Source organism: Protopterus annectens, chromosome 5.part0, assembly GCF_019279795.1.
Source record: "Protopterus annectens isolate FY-2018-M chromosome 5.part0, PAN1.0, whole genome shotgun sequence".
Taxonomy (NCBI): domain Eukaryota; kingdom Metazoa; phylum Chordata; order Ceratodontiformes; family Protopteridae; genus Protopterus; species Protopterus annectens.
This window is the reverse complement of record NC_056735.1, coordinates 686,035,237-686,055,792: the sequence shown is the minus strand read 5'-3', so window position 1 is coordinate 686,055,792 and position 20,556 is coordinate 686,035,237. Positions and strand designations below refer to the sequence as shown.

At 39.9% G+C, this 20,556-nt stretch overlaps 1 protein-coding gene across 2 annotated transcripts in view; it reads left to right on the top strand.

Moving 5' to 3' along the window:
- TCEANC (transcription elongation factor A N-terminal and central domain containing) overlaps positions 1 to 20,556 on the top strand; it is a 100,059-nt gene that overhangs the window by 19,002 nt on the left and 60,501 nt on the right. The window contains exon 2 of one of the 2 annotated variants that reach the window (XM_044072533.1): positions 14,375 to 14,456. The exons of the other annotated variant lie outside the window; for it this stretch is intronic. The gene's annotated coding sequence lies outside the window, so the exon portion shown is untranslated. The remainder of the gene's footprint in view (positions 1 to 14,374; positions 14,457 to 20,556) is intronic. 2 annotated transcript variants of the gene reach the window in all.

The following is a 20,556-nucleotide window of genomic DNA, read 5'->3' as shown; positions in this document are numbered from 1 at the left end:
CCTATTGCTAAGGTAAGAGGTGAACCATTGTACCACCAATGTGTCAAGAGAGAGAGGGATTTGAGGATATTTATAAGCAATGTATGGTTTACCATATCGAAAGCTTTTGAAAGATCAATAAATAGAGCTGAGGAAAGAAGATTGTTGTTGCGGTTTCTGTTAATGGTATCTGTGAAGGATAAAAGGGCAGTAGTGGTACTGTGGAATGGCCTAAAGTCATGTTGGCTCTTAGCTAGTATTTTGTGTTGTATTAAGTGGTGTAAAAGCTGATGATGAATGCATTTTTCCATTATTTTAGCTAAGGGGGATAGTAGGGCTATGGGCCGATAGTTAGAATATTCGTTTGAATTACCACCTTTGTGTAGGGGCATAATGTGTGAGATTTTCCAGATGGCAGGGATAGTTCCCTCACTAATGGTTCTGTTTATCAGGATGGATATAGGATAAGATACAGCTTTAGCTGCTTTTTGCAGGTATTCAGCTGGGATTTGGTCAGCAGAAGGAGTACAAGGCTTAAGTTTTTGAATGAGTTTGTAAATGAAATTGTTGAGATGGGTTGTAGAAGGAATTTAGGAAGAAAGCTAGCTGGGATAGGAAGACTGGAGCTGTCTGGGGATAGCTTACTGGCTAGTGTTTGGATGGCTTCTATAAAGAAGGTATCGAAGGCATTAGCAGTTTGGTTGGGAGTCTCATGATTTGCACCTTTTGGGGTTGGTGTACTAGAATGACTTGGGTATAGGAGTCTGTTGATACTAGCCCAGAATTTCTGAGGGTTATTTTGGTGTGTTTGCTGCATTTTACAGTAAAAGTTTATTTTGTCTAAGAGTACTGCATTTTTGGTCATATTTCTCATCTGCCTAAATACTAGATGATCTGATGAGGTTTTCGACTTTTGGTCCAGGCTTTATTTCTGATCAGGATTTTCTGCCTAGTTTCTTGGGAGAGCCAGGGGCAGGTTTTGACCTTGTTCTGATAGTGTGCTTGGGTGCATGCTGGTCAAGGATATCTAAGAGCCTGGAGTTAAAGTATTTGACAGCCTTTTCAAGTGGTAGGGTTTTTAGGGGAGACCAATTGCAAGCACTAAGTTCACTCTGGAATAGCCCTTGGTTGAAATGCTTGAAGGACCTTATAGTTCTATATGATGCTGGGTGAGAGATGTTAATTTTTTGCTTGATTATGTAGGTCAAAGAGTGGTCACTAACATCATCAGGGAGAATACCAACTTTGTAGGTTTGCTGGTAATTATTAATGAGAATCCAATCCAGGGTGCTTTCTTTATTGTTGGGTTTGTTAGTTCCTTTGGGGGAGCTGATGGTCTGGGAGAATCCATGAAGGTTAATATGAGAAGTGGGGTGCTCAGTATTAATGCACTCCCAGTCAATATTGAAGTCACCTAGCATAATAGTTTCTTGTGGGAAGGTTGATGAGATCCAGCAAAGAATATCCTCGCGTGAACTAATATTATTTCCAGGAGGCAAATAGACACATATGATATATATGGACTTAGTAGAGTTCCGCTGAATTTTGTAAATACGGACTTCAGCATTAGTGTCCTTAGGTGGGTTGTAGGGTAAGGAGGTAACTTGGAGCCCATCCTTGAAGAGAATTGCTACTTCCCCTCCCTTTTTTATTGCAATCTAATCTTATAATATTATATCCTGGTGGAATAATTTCATTATCTGGAGTTACAGGTTTTAACCAAGTTTCTGTCAAACATAGAATATCAAATGAATGTATGTCCAGGAGAGAATGGAGTTGGGGAATTTTGTTATTAACACTTTGGATATTGAGATGTGCTATTAGGAGGGAATTGGGGTGTCCATTGGGGGTCCGTGTGATGGAAGGATTGGTAGTAAAAAGATCAGTAGGTATGACATTTGCGGGGCCTGGATTAGGATGTATATCTCCATTTTCTAAGGTTTGCTTTTTTGCATAAGTAAGGAATGATGTAGGTTACTAAATAGATGTTGAGTTTTTTTGGTTAGAGGATTATTATATTTGATATGAGCCAATCTATGGTACTTTGCAGGTAGGTAGCTAGGTGTTGATATTATATTTATGTTGTCATGGGAGAAAGTGAGGGCTTGTGTGGCTGTTTGGTTGGGTGGGGTAACTGAGAGAAATGTAGGTGTTCGAAGAAGGTTAATAGAAAGGCTAAGGTTATAAAAGATAACAGTGAGACAATGAGTAGTATTTTAGTTAGAGAAGAGGTGGTTTGTTTAGGCATGGTTATATAATTTGAAAAAGGTACTAAGGTAGGTGGTAGTAGTAGAGGATAGGATAGAGAGGTATGAGTGGGAGATAGATACTAAGAAATGGGAGCTAAGGTAGGTTAAGTGGAGACAAGGGTGTGGTGTTAATTATCTAGGGTGGTGTAATTAATTGATGTTTTGGTTGAGGAGGTGGGAGTGTCTAGGAAGTATAAGATTAGGGCCCCTGGGGTGGGTGGGAATTGGAGGTAGGGGAGCGAAGTGAGCCCGAAGAGCGAACGGAGAGGGAAGAGACAAGTGAAGGGCTGAAGGTCTAGAGAGACAATAAGTGAAATGCAGGCTGCTGAAGGTGAGCAAGGAGGGGATAAGTGATGGGAGTAGAAACTCAGTAATAGTAATAAAACTTGGTAGCTATAGGGAAAGAAGGAGGTTAGAGTAGGATGGAATGTAGAGCAGAATAGGGGGAAAAAAGGCAGTTAGGTAGAAGCAAAAGGGGGGGGTAGACATTGGGAGTGAAGAAAAGGTAGATAGTGGCGCCATCTAGTGGGCAAGGATAAGTTTGCAATAGATCCTTAAGGGGTTACTGGATAGGGATTACAGTGGTAGAATGTATGAGGTACAGAGGAGGGTACAGTAAGGGAAAAGACAGAGGGTAAGAAGGTTACAAAGTAGAGAGAGGATATGGCTGCTGGCAGACCTGGCTGGGAAGCGTGTATAAACCCTTAGTATAATATTATATACAAAGTTAGGCTTTAGTGTCAGCTGTAGAAGACCACATACTTTCTTGATCCTTGTAGTGGTAGAGGCGCAGAGTTTATATGGCTGAATGCCTTGGCTAAACGATAACACAGCAGAAAAACAGTGGGGTAGTTTCTTGGCTGTTAGAAGGTAGGTTCTTAAATTCTTAGAACAGGATAATCAGGCTGGAAAGTTGGGTAGATTATAGAAGAGAGAGAGAAAAAATGCAGTAAAGACAATGCAGTAAATTAGCAAATAAGGGTACAGGTAATATAAGATAGACAGAAAAAAACATGAATACATTCACTTAGTAAGAAAGCAAATAAGGCAGCAACATAACTAGTAAAATCTCAGGGTTAATATAATAGCTATATACACTGTATCAGGCAGAGATTCTAAAGTTGCTGAAAACAAACTTAAAAAACACATTATAGTTTCAAAAGGCAAGTCAGAACTGCATAGCACAATGCCATTAAATGAGGAACAGGTGGAAATAAGTTTCCCAATTAGTGATGGAATGTTTTTTGCAAATGCTTATTGCTCCTTTATTCAAATGCTGTGCTATATTTTCCTAGTTTTACTAGATTCTTGTAATGTTGCAACTGGAGAAAAATACAGAACTTCATAATTAAATACATGATAGGAATGTAAAATGATATGAAGTAATATTTTGACATACATCTGGAATTGAACCCTTGGCACTATGCACAAACATCAGTCTAAAGATTTGCAAATTATCTCAACACACCACACAGGAGTTTATTACATCCATCAGCCTAATAACTGTTAGAATAATTGTGTCAAAGTTGCCTTTACTTTGTATTCCGGTAGCACAGTGGGTTTAAGCACATTTGTGCAAACATAACTGGACTAGTGCAGGAGATGGCAAAAACTCACCAGCTTTTACTATAGGGTGTGAAACTGTATTTAGCTTCACTCAGCATTTGTGTGTAATGCCAAGCTCCACAGAAAGGCTGTGTACAATAATTAAAGGTTTTTGATGGGCCATTTCCAGCCACATGTGTTGTGTGTGATTCTGTTTTTGACAAGATTAAATATTTGAAGAAGGGGTTGATGGGACAGTTGTGAAAATGGGGGGGGGTAGAGGATAAGAATACAGGAATTTGTAGGATGGTGGTGGGAGAGCACCATAGCTATCCACTTCTTCACAATGTAAATGTAGAATTGTACACAGGATTTCATGACTTTTGAGTCACTACACCAGGGATGTGTGAGAGCAACAGAGTAATGTTGTATAGCCAATTGAACCAAATCATATCTCAAGATGGCACATAGTGAAGAGTTGTATTTGGGATGTAATTTTGTTTGTGGGACAGGTTCCATTTTTTACAGAGAGCAATGATGGAGAAAGTGCTCAGGAATGAGAGGGTCAGATAGGTCGGGTAGGTTAGGTGTTAGGCACAGACATACAAGTTACAAAGGGATGTTGATTATGATGGACAGAAAAGGTTGAAAGATATCATGATTGGGTATAGATAGGGGGCAACAGAGGTGCATCCACTTCCAGCTTGAGGACAGTGAGAATATAATCCTTACCCTCAGAACTGTCATTACTGTCTACTGTGTCAGTTTCTTCAGTCAGTGCTGGAAGTGGCATCAGTTTTGCAATATGACTCAGGACCTTTTCAACCCTGCTGATTCTGACCCTGAGGCCTCTCTCCATTATATTATTCACTAGCTCTTTTAGCTCCTGATGGGTGACAGAATTGCCACCTCCATTAGTACTTCCCCCAGGATACCAGTGCATGCTGGGGCAGACCTACTTGACACAGGTGGAACAGGTAGGGCATGAGATATGGAGGCAGCACTTAACAGGTTGTGATCCAGATATGTTGGGTGTATGCACTGCCTGTGGAGGTATGGTGAGCTGAACCATAATGGTCAGTTTAGCTCCCTGTGCTAATGGTCATTTTGATTTCAGCAGCAATGTATGACAAAAAATATTTAATGTATATGAAAGAAAGATAAATAGGATGGAGGAAGGCAAACAATAGAGCATTTTCACATCATTTTAGTATTTCAATATATAAACATATATACCACACAAATATGTTCACCCTTGCCAAATCCTGATATGATGTGAAGGCATTAATGTGTCATAAAATAAGTCAATCACAGTGATATGGTATAACAAGTAGAATTGTTTACTTGTCTATGCCACATTGGATGTATGCTTTCCAAGTTAATTACATTTGCAAAAAATGAATTGTTAATGCCATTCAGTATTACAGTTAGATTGTTTTACAGGATAGTTCTAAAATATTATTTTCTGTTTCTTGGTATTAAACCCACACACGGTAAAGTTGGTGTACACACTGTCTATTGCAGGCACCAAGAGCTATTGGAGCAAGCATCCGTGCTTGATATAAAAGTTTAGGTATGCCTGCTAAAGATGATATAGAGTGATGGATTGAAAATACCTATCTGGCTTGCATTCAGACCTGATGCATACTTACCCCATGCCTCTCTTCATCAGCTGTACAGTATAGAAAAGAAAAAAGATATAAAGCATAACAAATAACTGTCTTGGCTGGATAATCAATGCTGGTGATGGGTTACTACACTTACACAGCTGAGGGGTGTTTGCAATCTTAAATTCATCCTCCCATCAGCTCAGTAGGTTCTGATTGAGCAACTTCATGTCACTGTAGTGGTAATGACATTGTTTCCCAATGTGTGGAATTCCAGTTGCAGTAGAGATGGCCTTTGCCCAGCTATTCCAAGCCTTAGCCTTATAGTGGGACCCACTATAATGACCTTGCTGCAGCAGCCTGCATGTATAGTGCTTGATTAGGAGTGCCACAAAAATCCTGGACTCCTCAACAACCCGCGTTTGTCCTATAAATGCAACATCCTCATCATCTTCACCAGCGATGCCTACAGAAGTCAATTCAGATCTCATGTCTAACAGACATAAGCCACATAGCCTTGCCAGCTGCATTTTCACATCTGTGGTAATATTTGACCATGTGTGATGCTCAACCTATTACACATGTTGCAATGTTAAACACTGAAATGCTTTATGGGTGTTATAACAATTGTTTAGAGGAAAAAATATATGACTTGACATATTGTGCTGTTGACACTTAATAGTAAAATTAACAGTACCACCTGGGAATCAAACCCATGAGAAAACATAAGGATAACACGTTAACATTTGCTTATTATCTGTCAGTGCCACAGGAGAACTTCTTTTTTTAAAATGGTAGTTTTGGCTATACTCATTTAAAAATGAAAGGAGATAGACAGGCATCTAGTAAATCCATGTGAAAGGCAGTATTTGTGGTTGTCAATACATTTCAAATGCATGGAGTTACATGACCTAAGTAGTACATGTTGGGGTATGTTACGTACATACATACTGTTCTAAACACATATTTATGATATGCGATGAGTCATAATAATTATAACAAAATTATTGTGCACATCATACCTATGCTAGTGCATTTTAAACTAGATAGTATCATTATCATGCTTAACATCCGTTGCACACATTATATTGGCCTTAGACAGCAGGCATTAATGATCCAGTTGTTGCACAAAAACATATTTATAGTACTCATTTGTATTTAGTGTTACCTTCCTAATCAGAAGTTTGTAACAAATGTCATTCTGACCCCCTCATTAAAAGTATCTGTAAACTTGATTTGAACCTTGCATTACCTGACTTATTTTTCTAAACTCATTGCACTTATACCTTGTGCCACAGAGATAGGTAGCTTCCAAGTGATTTCCACTGTCCACAGTGATGAAGGCAGCAAATTGATGTCATCCTCATTTGAGCAACAGAAGGCAGCCAAAATTATATTTTTCATTATTTTGTCCAGCTGTGAACCATGTTTGTGAGCTATCAAACAGCACTCAAATGCAAAAGGCAAAAATATCAAATTGTTGAAAAACATTTGAAAGGAAAATTAAAACACAAGGTATATCTGGCAATGACCAGAGCCATGTAGCGTGTTATACTGACACATTTACCCTTTTCACATCTCCTTGCCACATCAGAACTTTAATTTTTATCATACATTATCAGGACTTTAGGTAATGCTAAGTAATGGAAAAGGGGACAGACAGCAGCTAACAGATCATTTTTATTACAGGAAGGTACTGCCAATAGTCAAATCATTTCAAATGAAATTTCTGTCAGGATTACCACTTGGGAGATGTAATCCATCATGTGTAGTACAGTTTTCCACATGTCATGTTACTGCTTTTGTTTTATCAAAATGTAGAAAATTTCCTATTGCATATCTTATGTCATTAGTAGTACAGAGAATAGTTGGGTTTCCAACAGCAACACATTCATATACCAAAATGTGTGTCAGTATTTATTCTGACCCTCCCCCCAGTAAAATTATTTGTAAACTGGATTCAAACTCCTTATCTCAACGCTTTCTGAAATTCATAAACTCCAATGCCCTAGATCAACTTATCCACACCCCCACCAGAGGCAAAAATATCCTAGACCTAGTCATTGCCAACATGAGTGACCGGTGTTCCACACCTGAAGTCAACTCCTCATTGGTCCAATCCGACCATAAGCTAATCACCCTTGATATCCACATCCCGCCCCCACCCCCCATTAAGGAAACCACAGTAAAAAATTTCTCCAAAGCCAACTTCATACTTCTTAAGACAAAAGTGGTGAACTTCATGACACCCATGCAGGTGGACAATACAGTTACAACTGCTAAATTCCACATAAATTCACTCTAGAAACACTTACACGAGTGCATGGATCATGCTATCCCAAACAGAACCAAGACGTTATCCTCCAAAAAAAGGAAGCCAATCTGGTGGTCCCCTGCCATAAACAAACTGTACAACAGAAGGAAGAAACTGTTGCAAAAGAGAGTAAAATCCCATGAGTGGAGGAGCTCCCTGGTCAGCCTCAGTAAGAAGCTAAGATCCCTTATATGATCCTCCAAAGCTAGCTAAGAAAACAAAATCGCCACTAATTCCAAGGACAACCACAAAGCATTCTATAGCTATGTCAAGAATCTCGATGGCAACACCCAGATCTGCTCTGAGTTACAGCACAAAGGCATGAAAATTACAGAACCAACTGATATTGCCAACATCCTGGCAGATAGGTCAGTGCTAACTTTACCCCCCCTCTCGCCCCCTAAAGGGCCCATATCTATACAGGAAGAATGCAAAGTCCCTGTAATCACAAACTACACAGGTAAAAGCTGCACTCTCTAAAGCCAAAAACACAGCATCCATGGGACCGGACAACATCCCAGGCTGCGTTTTACACGAACTTCAGAATGAACTGGCTCCCCACTTAAGCACCATGTACAATAATAGCCTCGCATCAGGCTTTGTGCCCACTGAATGGCGCACAGCAACAATTATCCCACTCCACAAAGGGGGAGCCACCACTGATCCTGGGAACTATTGACCTATTAGCCTGACGAGCCTGGTCTGCAAGGCCATGGAAAGTATCATCATGGAACCCATAAACAAAGACGTTGGTAACCTCTAAACTCTGGATCCCACCCATATGAGGGTAAGGTGGTTCACACAGCCTACCTTGACCTCACTAAGGCTTTCAGCACCATCCCCCATTCTGGAATTATAGCTAAACTCACGAAAGTAAGCATAAATCCCTACGTCACAAGATGGGTTGCCAAATGGCTCACTGACAGAACCCACACTGTAAAGGTTGCAGACTCCAAATCTGACCTCAAAGCAGTGACAAGTGGAGTACCACAGAGTTCCGTCCTGGGACCTCTCCTGTTTGGTATCTACTTCTCTGAAGTACAGGCTAACACAGAAGGCCTCTGGCTAACGAAGTTCGCAGATGACTGCAAACTAGGAGCCATAGTCAAGTCCCCAAATGATGCGGACATCCTACAGAAGGGCCTCACTGAGACAGATGCCTGGTGTCAGAGCCATGACCTCAAGCTCAGTGCCAAAAAGTGCAGTGTCATCCCCTTTGGTAAAAACTCTGTACCCATGAACTACCACATAGGCAGCAATCTACTTAACACCGAATGCGTGATAAGAGACCTTGGGACCCAGGTGGACAGTAGTCTCTCCTTTGATAGTCACATCACCACAGTTGTCAGGAAGTCCTTCTACGTGACACACCTCATCATAAAAGGGTTCACATTCAGGAAAAAAGAGGTCATTGATCCCCTCTACTCGACACTCATTAGACCCATTATAGAGTACAACACCCCTTTTGGAATGTACCTCACAAGACATCTGCAGCAGCTGGAAAGGCCACAGAAGTACCTCACAAAGAGGATTACTGGCCTCAAACAAATGCCCTACACTGACCGCCTCAAAAAACTCCAGCTTTACTCCATAGCATATCGCCTTCTCTGAGGTGATCTCTGCCTAACATATAAAGCTATGTCAAACCCAGAACTGTTGGACATGCTACACTTAAAAGAAATCCCAATCCCTCTGAGCTACATGCTCTAGGGACGTAAACCTTGTCATCACAATAAACAGGACATGCTGGAGGGATAGATTCCTGTCCCAGAGACTTCCCATTCTCTGGAACAGGCTACCTATCTATGTCAAGCAAAGTTCTTCATTAGCACTCTTCAAGAAAAATCTTGATGAATGGATGGGAAATAGGAAATACACCCCGGGGATCACTTCTGTGTCTCTGCTCGACAGTGGCACAGGAAAATAACTTTCTTGGGTGGTGTAAGCCAGGGAACCTTGTTGGCTGGGCTTACGTAGGCCCTTGGGCCGATAGCCTAGTACCTACCTATGAGCCTATGAACCCCGTATCACCTGCCCTCTTTCTCCAAACTCAGTTCACTTACGCATTGTGCCACAGACTTAGGTAACTTACAGGTACATTTTCTTCACTCAGTAATATCCAGAGTGCTTACAGTTGCACACCAGTACCAGGCTTGTTTGTGCTACAGAAGGCAGCCCAAATTAAATTTTTAATTTTTTGCCTTCAGCTGTGAACTGTGTTTGCTCACTGCCAAGGGATGCACAAATAAAAATGGCAAAAACATATATTTCAAACTAACACAAAGGATATGTCTAGCAGGGAGCAGAGCACTTATAGCATTAGCATAACACATTCTTCGTTTTCACATTTGGTTGCTACATCACCACTATCATTTGTAATATACGTCACCAGGATTTCATGTAATGGCAATTGTTCAGAAAGGGAACACACAGAGAATTATAGGAGGTCATTCACACAACGTATGCAGTTAGTAATGACGTAAAATTCTTGGCAAACGTTATACAATTAATAACAATACAAACGTTTAAAATGAAATATATCCCTATCTTGATGAATAGTTGAGAGACAAGTCCTCCAACATATAGGACACATACACCCACATTACTCATGTTACTGCTTTTGTGTTAGCACACGTTTTATGCCATATGTTACATTATCCATAGCACATATTGTTATTAATAATGAGAGTTTCCAACACCAACACATTTGCAACAGCAATTCACATGGACTACAGGTAAGGTTTTTAGCAATCACAAAACCTTTAGCCTGTTCATTTCACGTTCAACATTGTGTGTCAATATTTATTCATAACCCAACCAGAACAAAATATCTGTAAACTGGATTCATACCCTGCATATGTGTCCTGTTTCTCTAAGCTCACTTCACTTACACCTTGCACTGCACAGATAGTTAGCTGACAGGTGAACTTTCTTCATTCAGCACTGTCTGTAGAGATGATGGCAGCACACCAACACCAGTCTCAATTGCGCTACTGATGGCATGCCAAATTAAATTTGTGAGTTTTTACCTTAAAAAAGTGAACTGTGGTTCACTGCTAGCGACCACTGACAGTCATCCATGCACAATGCCAAATGGGTATGAAAGGATGAAGAACAGAGAAAAAAGGAAACATTTTGAAACAAGTATTTAAAATGTATCTTTCTGATGTTTTCTCAACATTGCGGTCTTGTAACATGAATATACACTTCACTCCTTAAACATCATTACATTCAGAAAAAAAGGTACCCAGTCTGAATTTGAACCATCCATTCAGGGCATTAACAACAAACACTTGAGATTATTTTCACAATTAGCCACATACACAGACATATATACTAGGAAGAAGAAAAATGAAATTACATATACTCAGAATGTGACATTATATTACTTCAAATTAAAGGTGCAGCAGAACCAAGTTCTGAAAGTTGCCCCTTGTAATTTGCCAGTAGATGTGTGGATGAATGAGATATTGGTAACAGTTAAGCTAATATTTCCTCCCACAATATTAAACAAATATTTGCAACACTGCAGCTGTTTTTTTCCCTTTATTTATTGAGCATCATTCTATTTCCTATGCTTTTCTAACAAGAATGCAATTCATTTGCATTGCTTTTGAAATCTTGTTTCAGTGAGTAATTTACTTCTGTAAAATTGCAGACAAATTTTTCCTCAGACGCACAAAATGTGGTTATAACGGGTCTATATCACAAGATCGAAACTTTAGTTAATCGAATAACTAAAGATCAATCTTGTAATATCGAAACTTAAAAATGTCGAACGGACGATTCAACCCAGGGAAACACTTCCCATGGCCATTATGTGGATTATGCCCTTTTTCTCCAATTTGGAGCGATCTTGGAGTTGGTATATTTAGTTAGGGGGTTGTGGGGAGAAAGTTCCCCACTTGATTTGAGATTTAAAGGTTTTTCTTGATGTGGCCAAGGGAATTGTTTCCCTGGGTTGAATTGGCTGTTCATCATTTTCAGGTTTTGATATCACAAGATCGATCTTTAGTTATTCGATTAACTCAAATTTCAATCTTGTAATATAGACCCATTATAACCACTTCATAAAAATGCTATGAATGTTTCTGTCCTATGTCAGTCAGTATAATCTCAGACTTTATGGCAAGTCTGTTCTCCCTGACATACCCTTTGTAAGTGTACATCAAAGAGGAACGAGTGTGAAACACTGATTGTTCCTGCAGTCAGACTAATAATTTACACTTGAAAGCCCTTAGCAAATACTACTCAGTGTGCATCCTCACAGTGTCAGGATGTGTGCATACAACCCTGTAGGTTTTACACCATGTTTAGCCCCGCACTTAGTGTGGAGTCTGGAATTCATGAATGCTAATGAGTTCACAACTGAGTTGCATATTCACAGTGCAAAGAGCACCAAATCTGCACTATATAAAGCTAATCATGTTGATAAGGAACTTTTATCATAGTAGGGGAGACTGTTTGGATCCAGACAGCTTGATACTGCTATTTGACTTGCAAAACTTTTTTACTACTTTAACAACTGAATTACTGCAAAGGTATGTTGCTGTCTTTTTACAAATTAATTTATTTTTACCTTGCTGATGGTTTTCCTTTCACAATAGCCCACTTGTTTAGTATATTCATTGTTTGCCTGTTACTGTTGGTATAGCGATATATATATATATATATATATATATATATATATATATATATATATACACATATATATATATATATACATACATACATATATATATCAGTTATTTCTTTGCATTTAAAATGTTTGGAAAGTAAATGTTACCTGCTATTATGGAAACTTTTCTATGGGAACATGAACAGTTATTGCAGAAGAATGTTGTTTCACACATTAGCAATAGCAGGGTTTTTACATTTGTAGCCCACCATATATGTTAAGCCTGTGATATATAGCTGCCTGACTTCAACACATGTGGAGCTCCAAAGAATTTTTGATTCCATTTTTAATTGAAAAGTTTAAATTATTTTGGTTAATGTTGCAATGTACTACAAAGTTACACAACTGCTGTAATCCTTACAGACACTGATTGTTCCTGCAGTCAGACTAATCATTCACACTTGCAAACCCTTAGCAAATACTACTCAGTGTGCATCCTCACAGTGCCAGGATGTGTGCATACAACCCTGTACGTTTTACATCATGTTTACTTGCCCCACACTTAGCGTGGAGTGTGGAATTCATCAACGCTAATGAGTTCACAACTGAGTTGCATATTCACAGTGCTCAGAGCACTAAATCTGCACTATATAAAGCTAATCATGTTGATAAGGAACTTGTATCATAGTAGGGGAGACTGTTTGGATCCAGACAGTTTGATACTGCTATTTGACTTGCAAAATTTTTTACTACTTTAACAACTGAATTGCTGCAAAGGTATGTTGCTGTCTTTTTACAAATTAATTTATTTTACCTCACTTATGGTTTTCCTTTCACAATATCCCACTTGTTTAGTATCTTCATTGTTTGCCTGTTACTGTTGGTATAGCCATATATATATATATATATATATATATATATATATATATAAGTTATTTCTTTGCATTTAAAATGTTTGGAAAGTAAATGTTACCTGCTGTTATGGAAACTTTTCTATGGGAATGTGAACAGTTATTGCAGAAGAATGTTGTATCACACATTAGCAGTGGCAGGGTTTTTACATTTGTAGCCCACCAAATATGTTAAGCATGTGATATATATCTGCCTGTCCAAATACATGTGGATCTCCAAACAATTTTTTTATCCATTTTTAATTGAAAAGTTTAAATTATTTTGGTTAATGTTGCAATGTACCAGAAAGTTACACAACTGCTGTAATCCTTACAGACATTTTTCATTGCTTTTCATTTCCTTTTTTTTTTTTTGGGGGGGGGGGGGCTGTATTAACTAGTGTTCAATAATAGAAAGCCATGTTTTTAAAATTATTCTGTGCATGATGGTTGCATTCATTCATACATATTTATTTTGTTAATTAGTTGCTTGATTTCCATTTTTTTGTTCTTTTATGTTTCATCTCATATATGTCTATGGCTTGCAAGACATCTGGACCCCATAAACTGCCATAGACCAATGGGTAAAATTAAGTCATCAAGTAGGCACTATGGCAGCATGCCTCATTCCTGTTAGACAGATGCAGAGCTGACAAGTCCTCCCGTAATGATATCTGGGAGCATGTGGTTAATGATATCAATATGGTCAGAGGACATAGCTGTACGTATAAAAAACAGACATCGGGCCAGTGATATGATAATTAATATGAAACCTAGGGCGACTGCAATTGCCTGAGAATGGATGGTTACTGGATGTGTTCTTGCTCCCTGCTCCCAAAGCACTACTGACTGAGACAGAGGAGTTCCTATCCACTGTCACAGATCTAGGCAGCTCAGCAGGGTGTTCACACATAATCATTGGTATTGATACTGATATGAAAGACAACACAGTTGTGTCTACTTGAGAACTTCCAGGAATGTAATATAATTAATTTACATTGTACATATATATATAGAAAGAGAGAGACTGTGAGAAGGCTGGAAGTGAAGAGACGCAGAGAAAGAGGGAGAGAGCATGGAGGGAATGAAACTGGACAGTAGACATTTGTATGAGATATTTCTTATCTGCAGATGTAATGGGTATTGTTTTCTGTTTCTTGTGTCATTTATAGTGTGATGTTTATCATCCATGTTTCATCTCCCTTTCTTAAACGTAGACACATGGGTCTGATTTTTCACTCTCTCCTGCATATGGTAAGCACACTGTATTTTATTGCTATTGCTGTACATGAAGTAGATGTATGTATATATGAAAGTCCTTTTTGCATTGCATTAGGATCTATTATTGTTGAAAATACATTTTACATAAATGTTTGACCAGTTTTTATTCTATTTCTGTTTGTTGTGTTGATTAATTGCTATCATAGGTGATCCTGCCAGTGGCACTGTGGCCCTCCTACTGCCTCATATCAGACTATCATCATATGAAATGGCCACAAAGATACCTTTCTAAAAGGACACATGGTCCAAACAAGATGTCCTGTATGGGCTGACTCAAAGCCCTGTCACTATATTCTGTATCCTACAGACTGCTAAGAGGTGACCTATATCTGGTATACAATGCATCCTCTGACCCATTACTGATGGATTTACTGCACATCAGCAAGTCATATGGCATCAGAAATACTTGGTCATGAGATCTAAACTTCATCTGCAACATCAACAGAATGGTTTGGAGGGACAGGTGTATCTCATAGAAGATACTTCTGCCCCATCAATGCAAAACAAAGTTTGTCCCTGTCCATGTTCAAGTGCAACTTAGATCTATGGATTGGAAACAGAAAATTTACCCCAAGACTGCCCTGTACTATTAATGGGCAGATGCAGCTCATATATACTTTATCACGTGTTTGGGTCCACTCAAATTATCTATGGTATGATCCTATTTATTTTCATTAGGGATAATATATAGCTCTGATGATGTCATTTTCATTCATTCCTCAACGAATGGGTCTCAGATCCAACCTACTTTTCTCTAGATTCTTGGGTCTGACTCTCAAGTTTCTCCCTTTACCCATAATGCCCCTGACCACTACATTACCTCAGATCTCATTTGCCGCTCTAACAATTCAGTTTGGATTGCGTTCTCTCAAGCTCATTTTCTCTAAATTAGTGAGTAATAACTTTAAAGTGAAGTTCTCTTGATCTATAAATAATTTTTCTGCAGCCACCCTTTTTACCATCTTTTGGTGTCTTTTTTTACCATTGTTGGTATTATCTTGTTCTTCATTACCTTCTCATATGGTAGTCTCATTATCATTGCTGGTAAAGCTGTTTCTTTTCCTCTCTATCCTTCATTCTTTTATTAAAAAAAAAATCTGTTTTTAATTTTTTCTCACTTTGCTAGGTTTTGGCTTTTGGCTTAGTTTATATTTATGGCTGAAAAGCTCTGACTCCTCCCTCAGAGCAGAGGATAGGGAGGACCTGGGTTTATCTGAACTGAGAATTTGTGGTCCAGTGAGGTTGACCTCGGCTTCACTTGGTCCATCTGCCTTCAAGGTGGTGGAAAGGGCTTTCTCCCATCCAAGAGCCTTTTCAACCCTTACTCCTTACATTCTATTCCTGTTCCCATTTGATCCTGTTTCTGAGTCTGTTCATACTACTCCACAGGGACAGCCTGCCCATAAGATCTTTCAGGCAGTTCCATTTAGGGAACTCCCCAACTCTTCCAATACTTCTCCAGAGCACCCCACTGAAGAGGTCCCCCGGAAGAGGTTGTGCAAAAGGAGGCACTTAGATTTCCTTCAGGAATCCTTAACCAAATTTGGTCCACTGAAACCCCTTCCCAGGACGAATCAGTGTTCCTGGAAGACTTCAAGTCTGGCCCATCTATGTCTTGAGTTACCCCCTCAGATGGATGAGCTTATAGATCTTGTCTCTCACCGGGCATAGAAGGAGCTGCATACCATAGAACTGATTCCTCAGCATCCAGATAAGATCCTTGCAGCGCCAGAAAGATAGATAGTTTTGGAGTAAAGGAATTCCTGTAGAAGCTATGGTTGTTGGCAGCAGCCACCAAAAAGGAGCTGGCTAAACAGAGCTCTGTCCATCCCCCATTAGAGAATCTAAGGCATTGGACAGATACGGGAAGTGAGTTTGCACCTCAGCGACCTTTGCCTTATGGTCACTTAACTATCTGTCCCACTTCAGTAGATTAGAGAGGGACTTAATTAAGGAACTCTCTAACTCTACTCCTGGATCCATGTTGGCAGAGGAAGAGAAGGCTTATTCTTCATGACTGGCCACCCAACAATCTACATCAAATGTGTCCATGAGGCTAGTCTCTCATGCAGCTGAAGGTTCCTCACAGGCTGCAGGTTCAGGCATAGCCTTCAGGAAACATGCCTGGATGTGATTGTGTGATTTTGCAGAGCCCTGTAAAGTGTCATTCATCAATGCTGCCTTTGATGGATCTTCTGTGTTTGGCCCCACCATTAAAGAGAAACTTTTTCCACAGTGATCAGGATTGAAGGACCTTGTCTGCTGTGGGAATCTGTTTTTCTACCCAGCAGGGACTTTTTTCTAGAAATCAGATTGGTGGTAAGAAGATGTGGTTCTGGAAATCTCAAGGACCCTTTCAACACCTACACAGAGATTTTTCTCCCAAAGGCAGAGGGGAAATAACAGAAGATGCCACCTATGTGGCAGAGGAGGTCCGCAAAACAAAGGGTTCCAAGAGTCCTACGACCTAAGACCCTTTCAGTGCTCCTGAAGGGTTTCCCAACTGTTCTTCTCTGGAGGCAGTCGGTGCGGTGCTGATCTTTTTGCCCAAATGCCTGGACAGCTATCAAAACAGATACATGGGTACAAAGTATCATATCCAGAGGATATTTCATTCCCTTTTTACAAGTTCCCTCAGTGAAAAGAAAACATCTCCCTGATGTTCCACCCAATCAGTGAGAATTACCAGCTCTAGAGATTCAAAAGCTGCTAGACAAAGGGGTCATCCAAGAGGTCCCACAAGACCAAAGAGGATCTGAAATTTACTTAAGGTTCTTTTTAGTGCCAAAGAAAACAGGAGACCTGAGATCTAGCTTGGATCTCAGTTATCAGAATCAGTTTGTAAAGAACTCCAGGTTCCAGATGGTCATGGTTCTGTCCATTCTGCCTTTGTTATAGAAGAACAACTGGATGTGCTGTATAGATCTTCAGGACACGTACTATCACATCAGAATGAGCAAGCACTCTTGAAGGTACCAATACTTCAGGCTGGAAGCCAGTCGTTACAAGTTCTGAGCCCTGCCCTTTGGTCAAACCACAGCATGCAGGGTGTTCACCAAATGCATGGCAGTGGTAGCAGTTCATCTCAGGCTGCATAAATTCAGAGTGTTTCTTTGTCTACATGACTGGTTCCTCACTACACCAACTAGGTGTCTGCTAGTAAAAGCCAGGGTAATTACTCACTCCATTTATCTCATCTCCTGGGGAATCAAAATCAAGCTTTCAAAGTCCCATCTTCAAGCAGTTCAGGTCTTGGAGTTTATAGGAGCTCATCTAGATGCAGTCAGTCGTCTCAGTCTTTTACCACTAAACAGATTGGATGTCACACAGATTCTATCCACTCCTTTCCCCCAGCAAAAATGGTTCTCCAAGCTTTAGGCTCGGTGGCTGCAGTGATTACCTTGATACCCACTACTCGTCTTCACTTTCAAATCCTCCAGTGGACTCTAGCAGTACAATGATCCATTCTTCGACGACCTTTGCAACAACCTATAAAATTTTCTCGAGTCTGCAAAGACTCCCTACTGTGGTAGAGTCGATGCAACGAGATTTATCATGGACGTCCCTTTATCCTTCTTTCCCCAAATGCCATGTTGACTGTGAACACCTCCCATTTGGGGTGGGGGAGCATTTCTTGGGATGTACTGTTCAAGGCACGTGGCCCCAGAAGAGAGCAAATAAACTTCTTGGAGATGAGAGCAGTCCTCTTAGCATTGCAGGCCTTTCAGAGCTGTCTTCCTCTTGGGACAGTTGTTATCCAAAGGAACAATATGTCAGTGGTATGGTACATCAACAAACAAAGGGGAACCAGATCTTTCCTTTATTGCCAAGAAACTGTCACTGTCTAGCAGTGGACCACTTTAGTGTGGCAATGCATATACTGGGGAAATGCAACGTTCTACCCAACAAACTCAGCAGTACTATCCTGATGCCTCACAAGTGGTCTCTCAATCAGACAGTGGCAAAAATGGCTTTCCACCAATGGGGTCAACCTTGCTGCAACCTGTTTGCCTCTCTCCTCAACAACAAGTAGAGCAGGTTCTTTGCCCTGATCACCCCTCACGAGCAGTCACCAAGTGATGCTGTAGTCTACACTTGGCCCTCTGTTCTCTTACATTTTTATCCACCCCTACTTCTAATCCTTACATTTTTCCAGAAAGCCCTCTGGTTGAAGAACAAAGTAATCCTCATTGTCCCCTTCTGGCCTCAGTAAGTTTGGTTCCCTTGCCTGCGGTCTGATCTAATATCCCCCCCTAGGACACTGGACCCCATTCCAATTCTGCAATCACATCCACCAGTCATGGCCCATCTGGACATTATAGGTCTCAGATTGACTGCATGGTTTCTCCAGTTCCAAAGATGACTAGACATTCCAGGTTTTCCTCCTTTTCCTGTTCGCCAAAGTTTATTTTCATCTCAAAACCCTCTACAAGGAAGATTTATAAGAGTAAATGGAAGAAATTTTCTTTTTGGTCACAGCAGAGAGAGCTGGATCCTTTCACCTCTCCAATCCCTGCTGTTTTTTTAAAGTGGTTCTAGTTTCTCCACCATCAAAGTCCAGCAAGCAACCATCTCTTAACTACTACATCGTAGATAATGCTTCTCCATTAGCTTCATCCAAGTTATGTAAAACATTCCTTAAAGGTACCTTTTTACTTAGACCTCCGATAAAGGATTCCACTCCACCTGGGATCTTACTGTTGTGTTACAGAGTTTAATATGATCACCCTGTGAGCCCTCCACTAAGTTAGATCTTAATTTTTCTTTCTTGAAAAACAGTCTTTCTTGTGGCTATAATTTATGCGAGGCAAGATTCTAAGCTCCATGCACTCTCTTTAAAATAGCTTTATTTGATTTTTCACAAAGACAGGGTTAGTTTATGTACTAATCCTTCCTTTTTATCCAAAATCACCTCTGAAACAAACATCAATCAAGTGATCAATTTGCCAGTTTTCTTTCCTAAATTTTACAACAAATGAGAACACATGCTTCACCTTTTAGATGCATATAGGCAGCTTCATGTTTATCTTCATAGGATGAAAAATTTAGGAAAACTGATCAATTGTTTCCTTTTCCAGTAACAAATTGGAAAATCAGTATCCAAAACTGCCCTGGCCAAATGGATAATAAATTGTATCTCTTATGTTTATTCTTTGAGAGGTTTAACCTTGCCAAGACATCCAGAAACATACTCAGCTAGGTTGTTAGCTACATCAGTTGCTTTTTTTGGGCCAGAGCCTCCATTGCTGATGTTTGTGCAGCTGCCACTTAGTCTAATGCTCATACGTTTATTGCTCATTACAAGTTGGATCTCATCTCCAGAAACAGGGCTGCATTCTGTTCTGTGGTTCTCCAAAACATTCTTCCATGAAGGCCACCCAAGGTTAACATAGCTGGGGACTCTGTCCCATTCTTTGAGTAATGAATGAAAATAACAGCAGTTATAAAAGTTATGTCCTCACCGTAATTATGTATTTCTATTGTCCATTTTCATTCTTCCTTAACTTCTCCCCTCCTTCCCCATATCCATGTCTTTGGGAGTGACCTGATGAACAATTCCTGTTTGAGACCCTATTCTGTTACTCTACTGCTTCTCCATGTTATCAGGTTTACTATCAAAATTTCGAACCGTACTTCGTCGACTGTACTATCGTCGAACACGGAAGTTCGAAAACAGTAATATCGATGTCAAAAAAACAATCTAGAAACGGGTTTTAACATGGGTCAAGGTTGGTGTTCAGTATTATTCTGAACTACAAACATCTCCCCTACCTCGACCCATGTTAAAACCCGTTCCTAGATTGTTTTTTTGACATCGATATTACCGTTTTCGAACTTCCGTGTTCAACGATAGTACAGTCGACGGAGTACGGTTCGAAATTTTGATAGTAAACCTGTTATCATTATTATTATTATTATTATTATTCTGTTTTATATTCATATGGTTATGTAGTAACAGCAAACATGAACTGATGTGATGCAGTGTTCAGGGGCATTATGGGTAAAGGGAGGAGCTTGATAGTTGGATCCAAGAATCTAGAGAGAAGCAGCCAAGTTGGATCCGAGACCCATT